Source organism: Nanorana parkeri, unplaced genomic scaffold (genome assembly GCF_000935625.1).
Source record: "Nanorana parkeri isolate BGI_ZX_2015 unplaced genomic scaffold, ASM93562v1 scaffold796, whole genome shotgun sequence".
NCBI lineage: Eukaryota > Metazoa > Chordata > Amphibia > Anura > Dicroglossidae > Nanorana > Nanorana parkeri.
This window is the reverse complement of record NW_017307064.1, coordinates 58,224-78,743: the sequence shown is the minus strand read 5'-3', so window position 1 is coordinate 78,743 and position 20,520 is coordinate 58,224.

The window sequence follows — 20,520 nt, the reverse complement described above, 5'->3', positions numbered from 1 at the left end:
ACCCAATTTCGGAAGAGATGCACCAGTCAATATATTGGCAATTAAAATCATTAGAGTAGACCTTTCAGTATTTTTACAAGTTTGCATGAACAGATTCCTGACACATTACAATGACACAGCAACAGTGATTTTTTTTAGACACTTCACTTGTTTACAATAAAAAGCAGTCGTTGAGCTCATGACCTGTGACTTTGCCTGGGCTGAGATGATGTCAAAAGACTGTTGCATGCAGGAAGAAGCATATCCTCAGTCTCCCCAAGTAATCAGATAGCAAACATTGTGAGAGGTTGCAGCTGAGGGTTTATGTGTGTAAAGGTGCCCATACACTGCACGATTCTCGCAGGAGAATCGCGGGAAATCCCGCGATCGCACGATAATCGTGCAGTGTATGGAAGGCGTGCGACCGTTTCTACTGTACGGTCGCATGTCTTCCGTCGAACAAGCAGGCTTGAAAACCCGTACGATTCTCGGCGGGTTAGTGGCCTGCTTGTTCGACAACTGCCAAACGGGCCGGTGTGCCCACGCGCACACTGCATGTTTGCAGTGATCGGAAGCCCGCCCCTCATTGTGGTCATCGGAAGCCTGCCCCTCAGCGGTGCGGCCTTTCGATGATAGCAAGTACGATCTGCCTGTCCAAGATGGGCAGATCGTACGAGCTTTTAATAAGCTTATGACCATCGCAAGACAAAAGTCTTGCGATGGTCATAAGGTGTATGGGCACCTTAAGGCCCCGTTCACATTGCGCGATTCGCAAATCGCACGATTTGCATTTTGTGCGATATCGCACAAATGCCTGCATTGAGCAAGCGAGAATCGCGGCAAAATCCGCTCCAAAAAGGGTCCTGCTGTAGCGACACACGACCCGCGACAGCAGGACCCTTTGCCCCATTGAGATGCATTGAAGAGCGATATCGCGCGGTAAATAGCCACGATATCGCGGGAATTACCGCGCGATAAATCGCTCAATGTGAACGGGGCCTTAGACATTCGTGATAACAGCTATAGCCAGAAACTCAGTCCAGGAAGTACCTTTTGACTCTGGGTAATCGCAGACCAAAGATGGTGCTATCTCTTTGGAAAAAAAAGTAAAGACATTGTCAAAGGAGGACTGTGATCTCTATGGGAGGTAATACATTCCTATAAAAGCTACACTTAAATTACGCATGATGAAAAAATTATGCATGATCTACTTTAAAGTGATATTAAAATCAAAAGGTGTTTGAGCTATTTAAAATGCTGATGACATCACTTACAACGAATGCTGCTATGTAATGTTTAAAAGTTTTAGTTTCCTGCAGATTTAGCTGGTTTTCTGAGCACTGAGACTAATATACTGTTTCAGGGTGGCTCCTTTTCCTTGCAGGGTCCTATGGAACCACCCTTGTATGTGCTAGTAAGCTGTGTGTGTCTTCACAAACACACAGACACAACAAATCATGTTACTCCCCTCCTCTCTGCTCCCTCCTCCTTTTTCCCAGCTGGTAGATGGATAGCTGTTGGAGATTGTGCTCTCTTACTGGACAGGAAGTTCAGGGAAAGCTGAGCTGATAGAGTTGAAGTCAGCTGCTTGGAAACATGACTGAAATTCTATGCTGTGCAATGTAAATATGTTTGATCTGGATTCATTATTGAGTATTTAAGCATTATTGAGATTGAGCATTTAATACTACCTAAAAGTGTATCTATGGGCAAAACTGTTTTATTGTTTACTTTTGTATAAAGCAGTGAATATTAAGAGCCTCTCTCGGTTTTTCTCCTCTTTGAGATATTTCCCTTAACATCTTGCACCAGAAACACAATATGGGAGTAAGTACAAAAGCACTTTAAAGTGAGGGCAATCCCCTCCAAGATTGTATAGGAAGATGTATTCTCACCTCCTGTTCCAGTAGCAACTGGAAGATTTTAGATTTCCCAGTGACATGGACAAATATGGAGAATGTCCACAGCAGGGAGATAGACAGCTATAAAAACCTGAGAGGAGTTCTAACTATTGCCTGCCTTTTCAATGCTAACAAAAAAGTTTGATCTGGGGATCCATTTTAAGAAGGCATGACAACATGGAACTGAGGTAGGTAAGTAAGCCACCCTCAAAAACGAAATGTAAAACATAATTCTAAAAACAAGTTATTTGTAGTGGACAGAATTCATATGCCCAATAGGGGTGGTGATTGGGATAAAACTCTACTCCAAAGGGAATGTAGATGGATTCATTCCACTAGATCTCATGAAAAACCTGGACTAAATGACTCAATTAACTTTAGTTGCTTTCTATAACAGAATCTCTCTCCGTCCTCCGCCTCTCTCCTCTCTCTCTTCCCTCTGGGGTCCCACCCCGAATCTGGGGTTCGTTTTTTCACCTTGGATTACATTTATAAATTTTTGGGATAAAATTTGTTATATTTGTAGAGGTATTTGTAACTTTGAGATACATTGTTATTTAATATGCACCATTGACATAAAATATACTTTCTTTCCAGCGGTAAATGGTATCGGGGAGGATCAGTGTGAAATCTTTCTATATATACCTCCTAATACAATGTAAATTTATTATAATGGCGAAATTAAGATAAGCTGTATGAATTAAAACATCTAGTTTCGTTTAAAAAATAGTCCAAAAATAATTACTTGGATAAACTATCTAGACGCTAAATAACTTCGTTTATATAGTTGGAAATCCTCCCCGCTACCCTTTCCAAACAAACTGGATTTGACAGTGTAAACAGTACGAAAATATCTGTCTACGTGCATAAGATATTTACACATATATCTAAATAAAATCAATATTGAAACACTGGAGAATTGTACTTTACCCTGTTAACGTTTAATGGTCTTTAAAGGTGATATGTTGCTATTGTATATACTGATATCTATATGTTGTTTAGGAAATCATATCGTGCTGTAGTATATTTGAAATGCTAAACACGTACACATACTCTTTGAAAAAGTGCTGTAACTGAATGAGATCACAGTTGTTATCAATGAACATTAATCACCATGTTATCTATAAAAAACCACGGAACCTAATTTGAGCAACACCTGTCTGAGGAAGCCCCGTTTGTGGGAGGGGCGAAACGCGTCACGGGTGTTCAGTTCAGGCTCTCTTTTCCGTTTGTGACTGCTCCGCCCGAGACATGTCTATATATTTTTTTTAAGCCCTGGATTGTTTCACAATAGGGCCTTTTGGAACTGGCTTAGAGTTTGTCAAAACTCTTCCATGTGGAATTCATGGTTAACAAATAAGAAATAACAGCCAAATTTCACCAACCAGACCATCCGATAGATTCATGCACGGATGGCGACTGGCTCAAGCGAGGTGTGGATCAACATCAAGTGTGGATCAAAATCAAAGAGAAACCTATCCGTTCGTAGAGTCTTAGAGATATGGATTTTTAATGAATAAATAATTTATACCTTCTTCACCATTTAAATTGGTATGTAGTTTTTGTAAAGAATGGTGGGATCCCCTCTCCCTGGGGAAAACTTCTTTTTCTAAATAACTTTGAATAGTTAGGGGACCCCCATTTATATCTAATTTATATTAGAGATATTGTGCATATACCTTCCCTTCCCCGTTCTTTTTTGCTAAATAATTCTAAAAACATCCCTTTATCATGCATGCATTAACAATAAAGTGAGTCCAGAGATAATGTTCTACTGATTAGGTCTGTGTGTCATTTACTGTCATGTTAGTCCTCCACCTGTTTTTTAAGCTTAGAATGAAATTAGACATCAACATCCAATTCATCCAGCTTTTGTGAGTTTTGGATGGTGGGAAAATTTTAAAACCTCTTTTGTTTTTTTTTTTCTTGTCTGTGTCTTTGTTTGAGAGATTTTCCCTTGCTTCCTGCTCAGATCACATCCAAGAAGAAAAATGGATCTCACAGTAATACAAAACTCAAACAGATTGTAATTACTTACCTCTCTGCCAAAAAAAAGTGTTTCAATGCTGTCTTGACCCTGGTGGTTTCTCCTTCTTCTACTTCTTCCCTGTTGTCAGTGTAGTTAGAATATGATTTTTCATATTACTACATATAGTAATATGTAGTAATGGTGAATATCATTCACCATTACTACACAAAACATCTGCATCAGTTATACAAAATGTAGAGTGTGACTTACGTGGAAATTTTTTTAAAACTTTAGTAACAGTTGGGAAGGTTTACCTTTTTGTGTTACATTTACGTTGTAATTACCTAAAATGTCAACATGTTGACACAGGACTCCAGTCAGATACGGTCCCACACTATTTGATAGCCTGATGTTCCGTGAACAGTCTTGACGTTCCATAAAACTCATTAAAATTAGTTGCTGTCAGACCAGGCAGTACAAAGTGAAGTGCGGGCCTGAGTGATCACTGACAGATGAGTTTTCCTGTCAGCTGTGAAAAGCTGAAAAGCTACTCTGACCTTCAGTTTATTCATAATCCTTTCATATCAGCAACACTTTGAGGCATATAAGAAGTACGTTTCCTATTGTCACTGGCACTACCAGTACATGATAATCCTATAAGGAAAGCAAAGTTTATCCATATTAGATACAGTTTGATACTAAACAGAGTTCCACATGAGTTAGCCCGACACGGATGTATTCACATTTATCAACTAATGAATATAACAGCATAAAGCAAGTAGACTAGTTTATTTAAGTTTTGCAAAGTGATGTAATCACACACTAAGTATTTAAAGCTGCCTAGTCATATACTACATATGAATAAGATATCATTAAAATACTTGATTTTGTTTTTCACTGCCAGACCCTGCTATGTTTTAATAATTGTTTACTTTTCTTGTCTTTTTTTAAGTACAGTCACCGGGGAATGATAAGCTCCTTGTTGATAGTTTATACATCAGTTGTGACAGGTCCAATTTTGAGAAATACCAGGGGTCTAAACAGACCCTTGATGTTTCCCCTTGGTGATAGAGAAAGAGATTGAGGAGGACACAGGCTCCTCGATCTCCTTCTTCTTTGCAGCCCTGCTGCACTTATTGACCCGAAACAAGTCTTCAGATCTGGAAAAATCAGAGTACATCCAGAATTCCTGATCTACACACATAGTCCAGGTCAATGACCTAGATAGCATTGAATCAGTATAACATTCAGGGAACAGGTACTTTCCAAAGGAATGTTCAACAATTACAGCCTCCATGTCTCCTGATCATTAATCAAATTTCATCTTTTATTATCTGGAAAAAAACAAAGAATCTGATAGTTCATCATGGCCAACAACTGAGCTTTTGTTCACATTTTCCTTTCTTCAGTAGCCCTGTTATGTGTTAGTGTATAATTGTACACATGTATATAATTATATACAAAATCATTAATGAGTAAATATAGACGTTAAAAATAAAAAATGGGAATATTATATGGCATGTTCACATAGAGCTCTGAAATATTTTCAAAAGTCAATCTGGTTCACGATATACAGAAACCATTATATCAGCATTATTATATACATGACAGAAAATCCAATGCATTTCTCGGAACAAAGTCTACAAGGAAGCATAAGCATTTTAAGTGATGAAATAGATCTCATCTTATCAATCATGTTTATTATAGTCATGTTTACAACCACCAACTATTTATATAAAAGTTGCCAAGAACACCTCTTCCAGAGATGAGGTTCCAAATCTGAGGGACTGATCAAGCTATGGGGTGAAATAAAAGTCTGATGGGTGGTGTATGCCACATGGGGACCACTCAAGCTATCAAAATCCACTGCCCACAAGGCAAGTGGATGCTAACAAAGAACATTATGCAAATAATGGGTAAAAACATTGATATATACAGCAATAAATATCTTTCATTTACAGTTTACATCTACTTTAACATTTGAAGTTAGCTAGACTGTTAGACTTGCCTGAATATACTGTATCCAGCCATAATAATCGGTGGTTCCCTAATTAATATAAATTTAACAAGCTATTTTCATTATCAAGATTTGCATCATTATTTACAATTCCCATGTCATATTGTGACTACAAATACTAGTGAGTTTGTTACCAAAAGGAAACATAAAGCTCTCTATTATAGCAAAGAGACATAAAGAATTGCTTTTAAATATAGATGCCTTCTTCCGCTCTACAAATAAAAAAAAACAGGCAGTGAGTTGTTTAAAGCTTAAAAGAGAACTGTGGTGTAAGTGTTTTCCCCATAGTTCTCTTTAGGGTCACAGGAGGAGATATGCTAACCTCCTCCCATTACCCAAAACCAAGTATATAGAAAGCTATTTCCCGCGATATACTGAGAGCGCCACATCTGGGACGGATCCCAACAATACTGTTGAGATACACCCAGTTACGAGTGACAGCTGCCTCTGCCTATCTAGAGGCTAAACCAGCTGTGCCCACCCCCTCCCGTTCGTTCCTCCACTCAGCGGTGAAGGATCTGAGAGGGGAGGGGGGAAAACAGCAGAATTTGTTAAATGTTCAAGAGCAGCTGTTGTTAAAGTGTTTAAAGACTGTACTGTCAGCCGAAAATCTGGGTCTGAACGTGCGAATTGTGGCCCTCAGCGACTAGTCAATGTTAGGGCAGAACGGAGAGTGGCAAGACTGGTACAAGACAACAGAAGGGCAACAGTGCAGTGTCAGATTCCTCGCATCACCTTTCAACATCTCGTGGAGTCACGAGGTGGCCCAACGAAGTCATCTCGTGGAGTCATTTTGTGGCCCAACGAAGTACTGATGGGGTGGTCATAATAATCTGGCCATTCAGTGTATATAAGTAGTATTCTATCATACAAACTAATATTTGTAGCGGCAACATTGTGACCCATATCTACTGTACATAAAACTAAACCCGAGGCTCCTAGACCCGAATGGCATTCGGGAGCTCACGAATGCAATTAAAAAATTTGGATTCAGACCCATTCGGATGCATTAACCGAAAAACACATCTGATTGGCCAGAAAAGTCACATGTCTGATTCAAATTTAGTTTTTGAACGAAATTCAGACAGGATCTGGAAACTGAAATTCGGATTTGGACGCCTTCGGATGCATTGGGATTCGGAAATCTGGATGTGCCTGAATTTCGGAAAATTTGTACGAATTTTTATTCGGAACAAAATGAATTGCACAAGTCTAAACACCAAGAAGTGTGGAATATGTGCAGAAGCCGGAAAGAAGCAAAGCCGAGGCCTTTCAACACATTGGCCAACGGAAAGGTAAGTAGCCCCTATTTTACAGGGTGTGTATTGTGTACAAGTTAACCTGTGGTGATTCACTAGTACAATCAAAGAGTAGCATTTCATCGATAAGAAGTTGTACATTAAAGTTGGTGTATAAACAGGTCCTGTGCAAGAACAAAGTCCCCAATGTTCTCCTTGAATTACGAGACCCAACAGGGAAAAAAATCCATAAAACACATAATCACAAGCATGGTGTGGAATGGTTGCCATTTGATATCCCTAGTAATAGCCTTTTTACTTGATTAGTTTGTGCCACCAGTAAATAGGTGCTGATCCTGTAACCTTGCAGGTACATGAAGGGATCACAACCTTAACCTAAATACTGAACTATCACTTTCTCAGCTACCACCTCTTGTATCACGTGCCCCTCCCTTTTAGATTGTAAGCTCTGGCAGGGCCATCATTACCATCTTCTCTTAATTTGTATTGTAACTGTAATGTCCTCCTAATTTTCTAAAGCTCTGTGCAAACTGTTGGCGCTATATAAATCCTGTATAATAGTAATAATAATAATCACAAAAGGAATGAAAACCCTGAGTGGAGTCCTTGATGATGCAGAGAGTGGCATGATTTCACCTAATGAAAACCTGTACTGAGGAAGTATGAGGCTCCACCTTTAAGAATAGCAGTTTACTGGCTTCCATGCTAATCCAGAGGCTTCAGTACCTTCTGAGTCACAGATCTGGGACAAGTATGCAGATAGGAGCTATAACTTCAATCTGATTTGCATTTGTATTCTAACTTTCTTAAAAAGCTATAAAAAACCTGACCAGTAGTATTTTTCCAATTAGGGTGGTTCTAAACCCAAAAACAAAACAAAAAAACAATAATACCATTCCATTCATTTTTAAAAACTCTTTGCGGCCCTCATTTCTCTAATTATACCTATTGATGCATCAATCAGCAGTACCTCCTTCTCCTTGGTGACAACATTCTTTGGGCTCATAGAGCCTCGCCAGCATTGCCACCACAGTGCACATTGTCCCCCTTCTCAAGGAAGTAAGCCATGATTTTACACAGGTTACCATATGGATATATTCCTCCAGGCCACCCATGTCACAGCAGCAATGCTTGTAGAGAAGATCAAATGCTTGATGGACAGCTACACTCCACCCTGATTGCCCTGGGGGTTAGGGAGTGAGAAACGTCACCAGAACATATGACATGCTGAGGCTTACTCCAGCCCTCTGACCCTGGCCATGCTGAGCAGAAGCTGTCACATGACCTACACAATACAGATTAAAAATGGTATTTATAATAATAATTGTAAAGCATTTATTCAGTAAAATGATTGATAGTAGTGCGCGCTATCCTAACAAGGTGGCAAAATATCCAGGGCTTAAATATCCAGAAATGGCAGCCTACGTAGCTCAGTACAGGTTTCCTTTAATCTTCCACACATTGATTTTGAAGTATTAAAAGTAAAGTGACTACCAATAAGAAGTTAAATTGCTCAGAAGCAAGAAATCAAACTGACAGTTTAGTTTGGTAAAAGTAATCATAAAGCAGAATATCTTTGTGAGAAACTTAGATTTCATTCACTGAATCTCAGGCCTCATAAATAGTTAAGTGGTAGTGAATTCACTTGCTTTGTAACAAGTTAGTATTACTTTGCTACATGGAGCTATTATGTCTTTGGAAAGTCAGAGAATAGGTATTTCTATTAGAACTCTGTTACACGGACGTTTTGCTTCGTGATATATTCAGTCTGATTCTGTGGAATAAAAAAAGAAGGTTGTCATGTAAATACAAAACATTACTTACCGTTAACCTAACTTTAAGGAAACAAATAGAAGTAAGGGTTGCCTTGGCATAAATTAGAAGCCTGAAAAATGATAAAATTGATACTTTTTAAAGGCGCAAGAATGTTAAAACAGAACTCCAGTTAGCACAAAAAATGGTTCTATAGAGCCCTAGAGGGGGGAAGGTAAGTCGGCTATATGGGAAGCAGTGGCCTGACATTTCCTGCGGAGTAATTGTTAAAGCAGTGTTGTCAACCTTACATGAGATCTTTAATGCTGAACTATAGCACTGCTCCTTTCTCCACCTGTCTTTGTACTTCTCCACGTGCATGTATTGATTTTTTTTCCCTAACAACTAATATAATACTGCTCTGACTCTTACAATCTTGCCCCACACACTGTGTGTAGGGAAAGGGCTTTCAGGGGATGTAGTCCTAGTGAGTTTGCCTATATCAAGACAATCTGACCAAGGCCCCCCTGCTGATTCCAGAATTTCTTTTTGTTATGATACCACTCCCAGATGCACCCTGCATAGAGATTTTCCAGCTCTTGGAACAACAATCTAAATCCAGCAGACTGAGAGTGATCATCACTGGGGTTGGTTAACTCCGCAGTTAACCCTTTGCAAGTACAAACCATAGTTGCTACCATGTTTTATGAAAACATGCACCATTTGTAGCAAATGCTATTACAATTCTGACCTTAAGCAATGCCTGTGATTCTCCGTGTCCCTCCAAACAGGAATATACCAGGATTTACAATATAACAGCACTCATCACCTAGATAAGGGTTCTTTAAATTCTTATTTAGAGCCTAGAGATAAGCTTAATGATTTTAAAATATTGTTTAATAAAGCAAAACAGTGCAGAAAGAACTATACATAAAATAGATAAATATTACAACAGAAAAAAAGGGAATACGAATGAAATTACTTAGCAAAGTCCTGGGTTCTTTGGGTTCCAGCAGAGGTCAGTCAATGAAACATAAAAAAGATCCAAGGCTGGCTTTTGAGAAAAAAGTCTGTTGGCAGATGTTCTTTTCTTAATGGTAAAGGAGATCTCCAGCTGCCTTGTGCAACAGCTTTTTGTGGGCCTTCTAGAGGGTGTCACCCAATCAAAAAGGCCCAGCCAGCTCCCACCCAAATAGAAAGGCCCAGGGGTGTGAGACAGGAGGGCTGAAGCACTTTATATTTCCCCAGGCCCTCCTATAATGTCAGTTTCCTACAGTGGGTTGCTAAACTATTCACCCCCTCTTGTAATTTTTCCTATTTTGTTGCATTAATACCTGGAATTAAAATTAATTTTTATTTGGATTACATGTAATAGGCATACACAAAATAGTCAAAAATGGTGAATTGAAATCAAGAAAATAACTTGTTTTAAATAAAAAATAGAAAAGTAGTGTGTTGCATATGTATTTACCCCCTGTGCTATGAAGCCCCTACATAAGAACTGGTGCAACCAATTACCTTCAGAAGTCACATAATTAGTGAAATAAAGACCATCTATGCGATCTAAGTGTCACGTGATCTCATTATATATACACCTGTTCTGAAAGGCCCCAGAGTCTGCAACGCCGCTGAGCAAGGGGCAACACCAAGCAAGCGGCACCATGAAGACCAAGGAGCTCTACTGTTAGGGACCATAGCACCTCCAGGGGGCACAGGAACCAGGTCCTGCAGTTCCTGTGCTCACCTGCAGGTGTTTTCAGGCAGCGAGGAGATGTTAGATACCAGACCACCCCTGGGTGGTGCTGAAACCTGCTTGTCCAGTCCTCACCTGTGGCTCTCTCCCAACTGCCAGTGGTTAATTACTACCTGGGAGGGTTTTTTTTTTTTGTAAATTCTTTATTTATTGAAGAAAACATTTTTTCCCCGTATACAAACGCGTCTTTCAAAGGGGTGTCCAAATATGCAGTACATACATGTCATTACTTGCTCAATATAGACATCAATCATGGACAGAAAGGGAAAACTTAAAGGGTGAAACAAATACATAGCAATAGAAAGGCAAGTGTTGCGGCCTAGATCCTGATGATGACATGGGGGCGATGATTCGGGGCCCCTGCTGTCGGGTCTCGTTGCATTAAAGAGTCTAGGGTGATTACCAGGTCAGGAGCGAGGGAGCGGGGGAGCCGAGGCCCACAGGTGGGTCAGGTCGCGGCCTTACCACATCGGTCTGTAGGAGAGTATGACATTGGGGGAAAAGGGGGAGAGGGTAGATGGGGAGGAAAGAGGGGTTGTGGGGTCAGGAGGGGAATGGGGGGGAGGGAATCCAGGGCGCTGGTTGGATTGGTGGGTCATGACCCAGAGTCCAGGCGTAGGGCATCATACTCTGGAGAGTGAAGAAATTCAATCCAGTAAAACCAGGACTTACCAAACTGGTCGGGTGTATTATGGAGCGAGCTGGTGAGGTCTTCCATGAGGTATATGTCATTTATCCTGTCTAACCATTGGATTATATTGGGCGGAGTGCGGTCTTTCCAGCGGGCTGGAATGCAAGCTCGGGCAGCATTAACTAGGTGGCGCACGACAGTTCGTTTGTATGTCTTGGTCGGTATGTTATTATGATGTAGGAGGAAGAAGGCCGGGTCTCGAGGGACCGGGAGGTCAGTGAACTTTTGGGTGATGGTTCGGACTTGGTCCCAAAACGTGGTGAGCAAGGGGCATGACCAGAATATATGTAAAATGTCCGCAGAGGGGGCGCCACAACGCCAGCAGGAGTCAGGAGTCTGGGGTTACATGTAATGTAGCATGTGAGGTGTCACTACCTGGGAGGGTTTTTAATCCCTCCCTGCACTCTAGATTTTGCTTCAGTATCCTGTTGCTATTTCCTGCGAATCCTGAGTCCTGTTTCCTGCTTATGTTCCTGACTCCTGTAACCTGCTTATGTTCCCGAGTCCTGTTGCCCTGCTCCCCAGGTTTTCCTGCCCTGTTATACCATGTGTGGGTATTCTGCGGTTTGCTCCTAGTTTTGGTTACTTTGTGTTATCTATTTGTATGTGCTTGGGTGTGTATTTAGTTGGTTACTATTACTTATTTGTTGTTTGTGTTATGTTTTGCTCTGTATAAATAAACTGTATATAAGCTCACTTGGCCTTGCCTGGTGTGGTCACGCATTTGGTCCTCCCGTGGGGGTACCTGCATGCGGTATGAGGACACCTGCGCACGGTACCCATGACATCTACAAACAGGTAAGGGACAACGTTGTGGAGAAGTACAGATCTGGGTTGGGTTACAAAAAAAATATTCGAAACTTTGAACATCCAACGGAGCACCAATAAATCCATGGAAAGAATATGGCACCACAACAAACATGCCAAAAGAGAGCTGCCCACCAAAACTCACAGACCAGGTAAGGAGGGCATTAATCAGAGTGGCAACAAAGAGACCTAAGATAACCCTGAGGGAGCTGCAAAGCTCCTAAGTGGAGATTGGAGTATCTGTCCATAGGACCACTCTACCACAGAGCTGGCCTTCATGGAAAAGTGGCCAGAAAAAAAGACATTGCTTCCCAAAAAAAAATAAGCAAACAGGTTTGCTGTTTACCAAAAGGCATGTGGTAGATTCCCCAAACATAGGGAAGAAGGTACTCTGGTCAGATGAGACTAAAGTTGAGCTTTCTGGCCTTCAAGGAAAGGCAGCAGCTTTTTGTGGGCCTTCTAGAGCATGTCACTGAGCCAGCCCTCCGCCCAATCAGAAAGGCCCAGATAGACCCTACCCAATCAAAAAGGCCCAGGAGTGTGAGACAGGAGGGCTGAGGCACTTTATGATATTTTCCCAGGCCCTCCCATAATGTCAGTTTCCTAAATGTAGTCATATTTTTTATTTTACCACATGCTACAGTCTGATAGCATAAGGATTATAGTGCAGCACCAAATTGTGATTTTATACACATCAAAGTTGGCAAACATGTGATATATGACTTCCTCAGAAGGGTTAATGTGTGACATTGGCTTTCTGTACCTAATTAGATGGGTGCATTGTAATATGTGTGACCATTGTTTTCTCAAACAATGGAATATTCTCATTGTTACTGTAGCACCCCCAGGTCAGGTGTTATGAATTATGTGTGGATTTTGCAAACTGTGTTTGTTTACAGGGACATTTACAGGTCATCTGACTCCAGACTAACCATGTGGATTGTACCTAAATAGTTTTACGACCGCCGTTAGAATATGTGCTTAGTTTATCGCCTATCAGTTGATGAAGTATTAGTGTTCTGACATGCCAGACTTTACTAAGTGCTTATATGAGGTTTATGATGCTGGCCTGGATAAACATGTTGTGATGGGATGTATGATAGGTCTCACTAGCAGATCTCTGGTTTGTTCTAGTAATACTGTTAAGAAACCTTGTTAATAGCAATTCCTAAGGTTAAAGCCCTTTTAAAATGTACAGATTCTCTGCAAAAAAATGTTATCAGTAGGCTGGTCTAATTGTGTCACAACCTTTGTGAATTTCAACCAAATGAGAGTGCAATGGGGTTTCCTGACTTAGCTTTGGGATGCCCAGACCTCATTACTGTGAAATCTCTGTAAGAATTTCACAAATTTGATAATTACATCACTGTGAGTAACAATAGCTGTTCCTTTCTGTATTAACAAGGCAAAAGAAAATCATAATATTGTTGTGGCATGCTCTAAAGGGAGAGAGGTTTGGGGTAAACTTGGGCCATACCTATACAAATCCCGTAAATGTTACATCTTTATTGTCATTTAACCCCTTCAGTGCAAGGATTTTCTCAAACATTATTGCAAAGTCCTTTAGTGCTAGTGGGAGAGTCTTCCAACTATAATCATATGATCACTCCTAGCATTAGGCCTAGGACAGACTACAGTTCTACTGTTTACTATAATTTGGCAGTGACCAGGCAAAGCCATCTGTTTGTACCATGTCACTCTCACTGGCCGGACAAGTGAGGAGCTGAGACTCTGTGGATGGCAAGGGCACGATGAGAGAACAACACTGTTGAAGCAGGTGACTGGCTTCTTTGCCCTCCATGGTGATCCTGTAGCTGGTGAGTTGCCGCCATTGACATAATTACTATTGTGTCTAAAGAGAAACACTACTGGCAACAAAATTCAGACAATGACATGAGTAGGAAATTAACATTTTTTGGGTGGTGCGCACAAGTGCGAAAACACAGATTGTGCCCATTATGCAGCAATAATTCTAGGGTCATTAATCCCTGGTAACACTAAACTGATGAGCGGTAAAAGCTTTTAAAGCGTCGCCTATGGTCAATATTGGGTATGGTAGTTTTTTGCGATTTCGCGTGTGCACACAATTTTAAGGCTTGACATGTTTGGTGTTGATTTACTTGACGTGACCCCGTCTTTTACATTTTACCAAAAAATTGGGTAATAATAAATGTATTATAACATAATGTAAAAAAAACCTTTTTGTTTTTCAAAATTTTCAGTAATTTTTCCTTAATATAGTAAACAATAAAACCCCCAGTGGTGATTATATTCCACCAAAAAAATAATAATTTCAGTACAGCGTTGCATGATGGAATAAATGTCAGTCAAAGTACTGCAGTGCTGAATACTGAAAAATGGCCTGGGCAGGAAGGGGGTTTAAACACCTGGCCAGCAAGTGGTTAAAGTATTATTCATCTATCAAATCTGTTTTTAATAATGGATCCAGATGAATCAACTATATATTGCAGAGCACCCTGTACAAAATGTATTGTAGTGACCTGAAAGCAGACTACTTATGTGATCATAATATGTGTTTGTGTGTGCTTTATTTTGTCACTACTCTCTCTGCAGGTGAGGAGGTCGTGTTCAGTGATTCCACAGAGACAGTCAGCTTGGTCATGCAGCTCAGAGAGTGCTCTTTGCCTTTGCATGCAAAGCTATTTATCTCAGTTAGCAGCTGATTAAAAAACACTGCTGTTTATGCCTGCACAATGTAGAGTTGTTCCTCGCAGTTGCTTTTTATCAGTTGCCTAACAATGTTAATGAACTGTCAGCAAGTCTGGGAATAACCTATAATGGAAACGGCAATCATTATTTTGTCTTTTTATAAAGCAGTCCCAGCATCTCAGAGATTTGTTTATCTGCATTATTTAATACTGTATTTCTCAGTTTGAGATAATCTGAATTGTAAATCTCATAATTCAAAACAGCATACAAACAACCCTATCTATAAACACTATCCGCAAAGCGTTACTACAGTCTTAAGCAGGCACTAACACTTTTTTAATGCCAGGAGCTCAGTGTGAGACTGAATTTTATGTCATATGTGCTTAATGAAATCAACAATTTCATCAGTTCTTACCTTGAATATTTTTTATCGGGTAGCACTCGGTAGAGAATTAGAGATAGTTGTTAATTTTCTTAAATAGTAAACCTAAAAATAGTGGACCTAAAAATAGCCACATTTGGATATCTATTAAAAATGGTATAGTTTTTACAAAATTATAATTTATCTATTATGATTAGGACCTATGCAGCTATGTTATATAGTCAAGATTATATTGCTGACGTTTCTATAGTATATGCTCCCCCCTAAGCCTCAATACTGCCACTGAGTAAAATGTTGACCACTTTTGATGCACACCAAGGAAACTAACTAAACAGGTAAGTCAGATGTTATATGTAAGATTAGCTGCTGAATCTTAAATTTTTAGTATTGCAAAGCACCAGTACTTGTGCTAGCTATATTCTGTAGATACGGATAATTAGTGAACTTTTTTTTCGATATTGTATGTGCTTATAAGATTATTATAACTAATAAGATTATAAGTTAATATAAGATTATTAACTTAAAGTATACCTGTCATAACAGAAATATAAAGGTTGCCCGTAAGTGACCAGTCTTTCTAAAAATGTTTGTGGCCTCAGTATCTGTAAAGGTTCTCATTATCCAAGCCAATGGCTTAGCTAGTAGTAGTTAGTCCCATTCAACTGTGCTTGTTCTGTAATGATGAAAACAGTTTGCTGAACAGTTTGAAGAACGCATCTCAGCATTGATATCCACATGGGTAACTCAGTTTCCTTAATCCAATCACCATGGAATATGTCAAGGCAGATATTGATTGTTCAAAAACATGATAGAAGCAAAAGGTCTTCAACATTACAGAACAAGTCAAGTTGATTGTGATTAACTAGTGCTAGCTTGTGGAGTGAGTGTCATGCTGAGATTCTTGCTTCTGTAGTTAGGTCACTGACCTGGAGCAAGCATGCCGATAACGGCTTTGACTTTCCTGACACAGATCAGAAAGTATTCAAATTAGTTGGTCAGCATAACAGCCTGCCAACCAACATTTTTAAAAGTAAAGGTTGGAAATGGCAGCACTCATGTTCCTCTCATTGCAGGTTTAATACATGGATTTATAGGATGTCTCTGTCTTATTTCTGAGTTACTCTTCTGCCTGTATACTTCAAGGTGTCTATCTTACATGTCACTACCATTTCACCTATTTACTTTTAATAACATTCTGCACACTCCTCTGTCTTCCCCAGCTTTAATTGAATCGCTTGGCTCATAACTTCTCAAGGGAGTGTGCCATCTACTTTAAAAACATTTTTCTATTCACTTGAGTTGATTATGATGTTCACAGATCAATGTCCAAGACTAACTTTTTTTCTATAATGGTGTATAAGTGCTGGCTTGTACTGTCAGTTTGTGATTGCTTTGGATGCATTTCTTTCCAGTAAGAAAAAAAAATTCTGATCTCCATCTATTCTTCTTCAATCATTTAAAAACTAAGCTCACAAACATTAAATAAATCACACTTGGTTCTAAGCAGCCTAAAGAAAGAATTAAAAGCAAAATACAAGGTCAAGCAATTAATAAGCCTTACTACTATTTTCCTGCCTTGCATTTCATTTTTTGAATACATTGGCAAAAAACCCCCAAATAAACCACATATTTCAGCTTGCTATAACTAGGCCTCCTCTTGGCACAAGACGATTTTTGTATGCCGAGAGCCATACAAGAATTTCAGAATGTTTGATCTTATAGCGGCTGCTAAATTACTGTTCTCTTTAAATATGGACTGGCTGCAGGAACACTGCAGGTTTTAGCCAGAACTAATATCCTCACAATCACAGACAGCTGAAAAGAACTGTGAAAATCATAATTGGCTATCCCTACCTGGGTGAGCCCGTCCCTGGCAACTACAGTGGAGAAATACGGGCAAGGAGAAGGCGGGGGGAAGAGGCAGAGCGGGAGCGAGGCCAAGTTGCTGCACCATGGGCCTCTAGGTTGTACTTGCCCCCTGGGCTAAAAGTTGCCAGTCAGCCCCTGGTGGAGAAAGACTTAATTGGATAGCACGGACTGCACCTAATTGGTGTATGGGAGTTATAGACGTGTGGGAGTTGAAGTCCTGAGAGGATGGAGATACTGTATGTGTAGGACTGTAATTTCATGTGTTCTAAACAAGCCTGAATGTGGGGCAGCCTCCTGGCACATGGACTAACTGGTGGACGTGCTGTGACCCGCCAGCCATACACAACTTGCAGACACCATCATCGCTGCCACTGAGGTTGCTACTGGTTTATGGTTGCCAGCACTGCTTTGAGAAGCTGAAGTCCAGAGCACCGCTGTGGAGGATCCATGATAGCTGAGGATGAGACCAGCATTAGCATCAGCATCAGAATGCAGTCTGAAAGTCCACAGGATGCTGGCTTTAGAGGGAGAAATAAAGCCCTTTTGCTGGGGTATGAGGGAGTTATTGCCAGAGATCGTGATTCGTGGATATAGTGAGAAGTTATCAACCAGTGATCTTTTTTTTTCCAGCGCTACTGGCCAGTAGTATAGTCTTAATGCTGGACTGAGTCATACAACTGATATATTCAACAGCAGTCAGATAGTTTGTTTATATAGACAGTTATAGTCTGCCTCTTTGCATAGTTGATTATTAGTTCTGCATATGCAATTCTGTGTATTTACTGCGTTCTGGATTTGTGCATTTATATTGTTAGGGCCACAGAACAGACGAATAGGAGTAGTGGCCCCATGGCATTTGTTGCACTTCCATATCAATAGTTTTTTAATAATACTGTTTTTTATTATTTAATAATGGTTTTATATATATATTTAAGGGTATAAAAAAAAATAGCTTTTAAGTTATGTTGTCGGATACGCTGCTGGCTCTTTTTTCTATTACAGGTTGCTAAGGGCATGACTATGTAACTGGGCAGATTAGAAGGTATCGATATGACACTTACCTAGTAGCTGATGCTGTCAATGTGCAGAATCGCTGGGTAGCTGTCATCAGGGTTGGTCCTCTTCGTTTTGGAGGAAAAACATCTGGACAATTGTGGTATCCTTGGGTTTATATAAACTGGTCTTAATTACTGGGCAGCTTTATCTTTACCACAGCTCAGCAGGAGTCATCAATTCATCTGTATTTGGGCACCTTTGGACTTGCTTCCCGCCCTCCCTCCTGGATTCTGGTACTTGCCGCAGTCATCTTTTTTGGGTAATGTCACCCACTTTGTGGGTGGACAGGAAGTAGTGATCTGGTGAGTGGTACTTTTCATGGACGCTTTGCTCGAGTCTTGTGACTGAGCATTATTGGACTGTCAATTTTGGTTGTTATGGTTAAAGTTTTTAAACGGTTAATAAAGTTATTGTTTATTGAAAACCCAATAAAGGGGTCGCGACCTTATTTACTATATTTTATTGTGGAGTCAGTTATTTATACTTGTATATATACATTAGGGTTATATAAGGGTTAATAGTAATATTTGAGGGTATTATTTTGTTTATAGGGCGTACAATCCCATGTTCTATATCTACTTGGTCGTGCATGCATAGATATCCAGGGCTTCCCCTGCTTTATTAAAGCCCTCTATCAACATCCCACAAGGTGTGCTGTTGTGTCTTGAATCCGTTCGAAATGGTTTTTTAAGGTGATACAGAAGTACCTGTGTGTTCGAGCAGCTCCTTCGGGGTTAGCACTACAATCTAAACCAAATCTTAACCAAAAACCTGACCCTCCCAAAGTTAACTACATTAAAAATTAAAACCACTGTTCCCAGGAGGCTTTGCGGTTTTAAACCCCAGCACAAAATAAAAACAAGTACCAAGTACCATCAGTCATACTTTAATAACCTGCAAAAGGATGAAATTATGTATAAACTGAAGAACAGCGAATGGATAGCTGTGTTGATAACTTCTATAGTAAGATGTTGGTATTTCAGATCCAACTGAACTTGAACTTGAAGCAGGTCCATTTACAGTGAGTGCCTCTAGGAAAAATAATTACATTTTTAAGTACCTAATGTTAGTGCCTGTAATGGGATTTTAGGGAGTTTAGTATGCATGGCTGTGCTGTGCTGTGGTGTGATGACACAGAAGTAAAACTGTAGTTTAAAAAACTGCAGGCTAGGATACTAAGTTAAAATAAATGACCACAGACCACAGAAAAATTATAATTTACTGTACATGTCTTACCCTATGTTTAAATCCCACATCCAGTCAAAATAATTTTAGTTTTAGTTTAGATAGGCTGGGGAAGGGTTAGAATATTTGAAAACATTTTCTTTTCTGTATATTTTCCCATCTATTGATTGTCCCCTCGGTTTCTGTATACTTGTGAGGCGTCAGACATAGCAAAGTGTATGGGGGCATAGGAGGAATTGTTAGAGCCTCTGCTGGGTTTTTATTGCTGTCTACATCTTCATTTTACAAATTTCCCCGTACTTTCTGTTTAGGTGACAGGTGTCGGACAGAATAGGAAGCGAGTGGAAATTAACTCAGCAGAAATAGGCTTAGTCTGATTCATGCCAAAAGTCAGGTTAAGAAGCACACAAGTATTGTTGGGGAAGCAGGCATAGTCATAAGCAGGGACAAAAGGACATAAGAAGCCAGTTTAAGTTGTCAAGAAGCTCAGGTAGTTCATTTGGCCTGGCTGGTAGAGACAGTTAAGAGCAGATAAGAGAATCAAACTGCTGGGATAACCTGTAGGGAAAGCTGAATAAAGGAGCAAAACACAAGTTGTCATCGGACCAGATTCATAATAGAGGGAATTATTGCAGTGGGAGGGAGGCACAGTTTGTGCTATGTTTCGGCATTTTGCAAGGTAAACAGTCAGTATTCTCATTCCTTATGTGTAAAAGACCACTCAATGGTCAGTCTGTTAGGTATAACTGCTCTTTAATTCAAATGTCATTTCACTGAACAATATAATAGTGAAGATGCATCATTTAGAAGTGATAGCGAAAATAAGGCTACTGTGGGCACAGGATCATGAAAACCGGACATATGACAACTGGAAAATTGTTTCCTAGTCTGACGATTGTTGATTTATTCTGTGTCATGCAAATGGTAGGGTCAAAATCTGTCATTCATACCATTAAAGCTTTGAGACAAGGTGTAGCAGGTTCACAGTATCAATGCCTGATCCTTACGGGATTTTTCAAACAACTAGGAATAATGATTTATAACATTCAGATTTATAGCATTCAGGCTAAAGGCAAAACAAAAACATATGCAGTATTAGAGAGGTGTACATAATAGAATAGTTTAGAATGTAGGTATCTGTCTTCTTGTGATGTATTCATTAGGAAATGTACAGTATGCACAGTATGACCAGTATATGTCTGACTTACATATACCTACATATATATATAT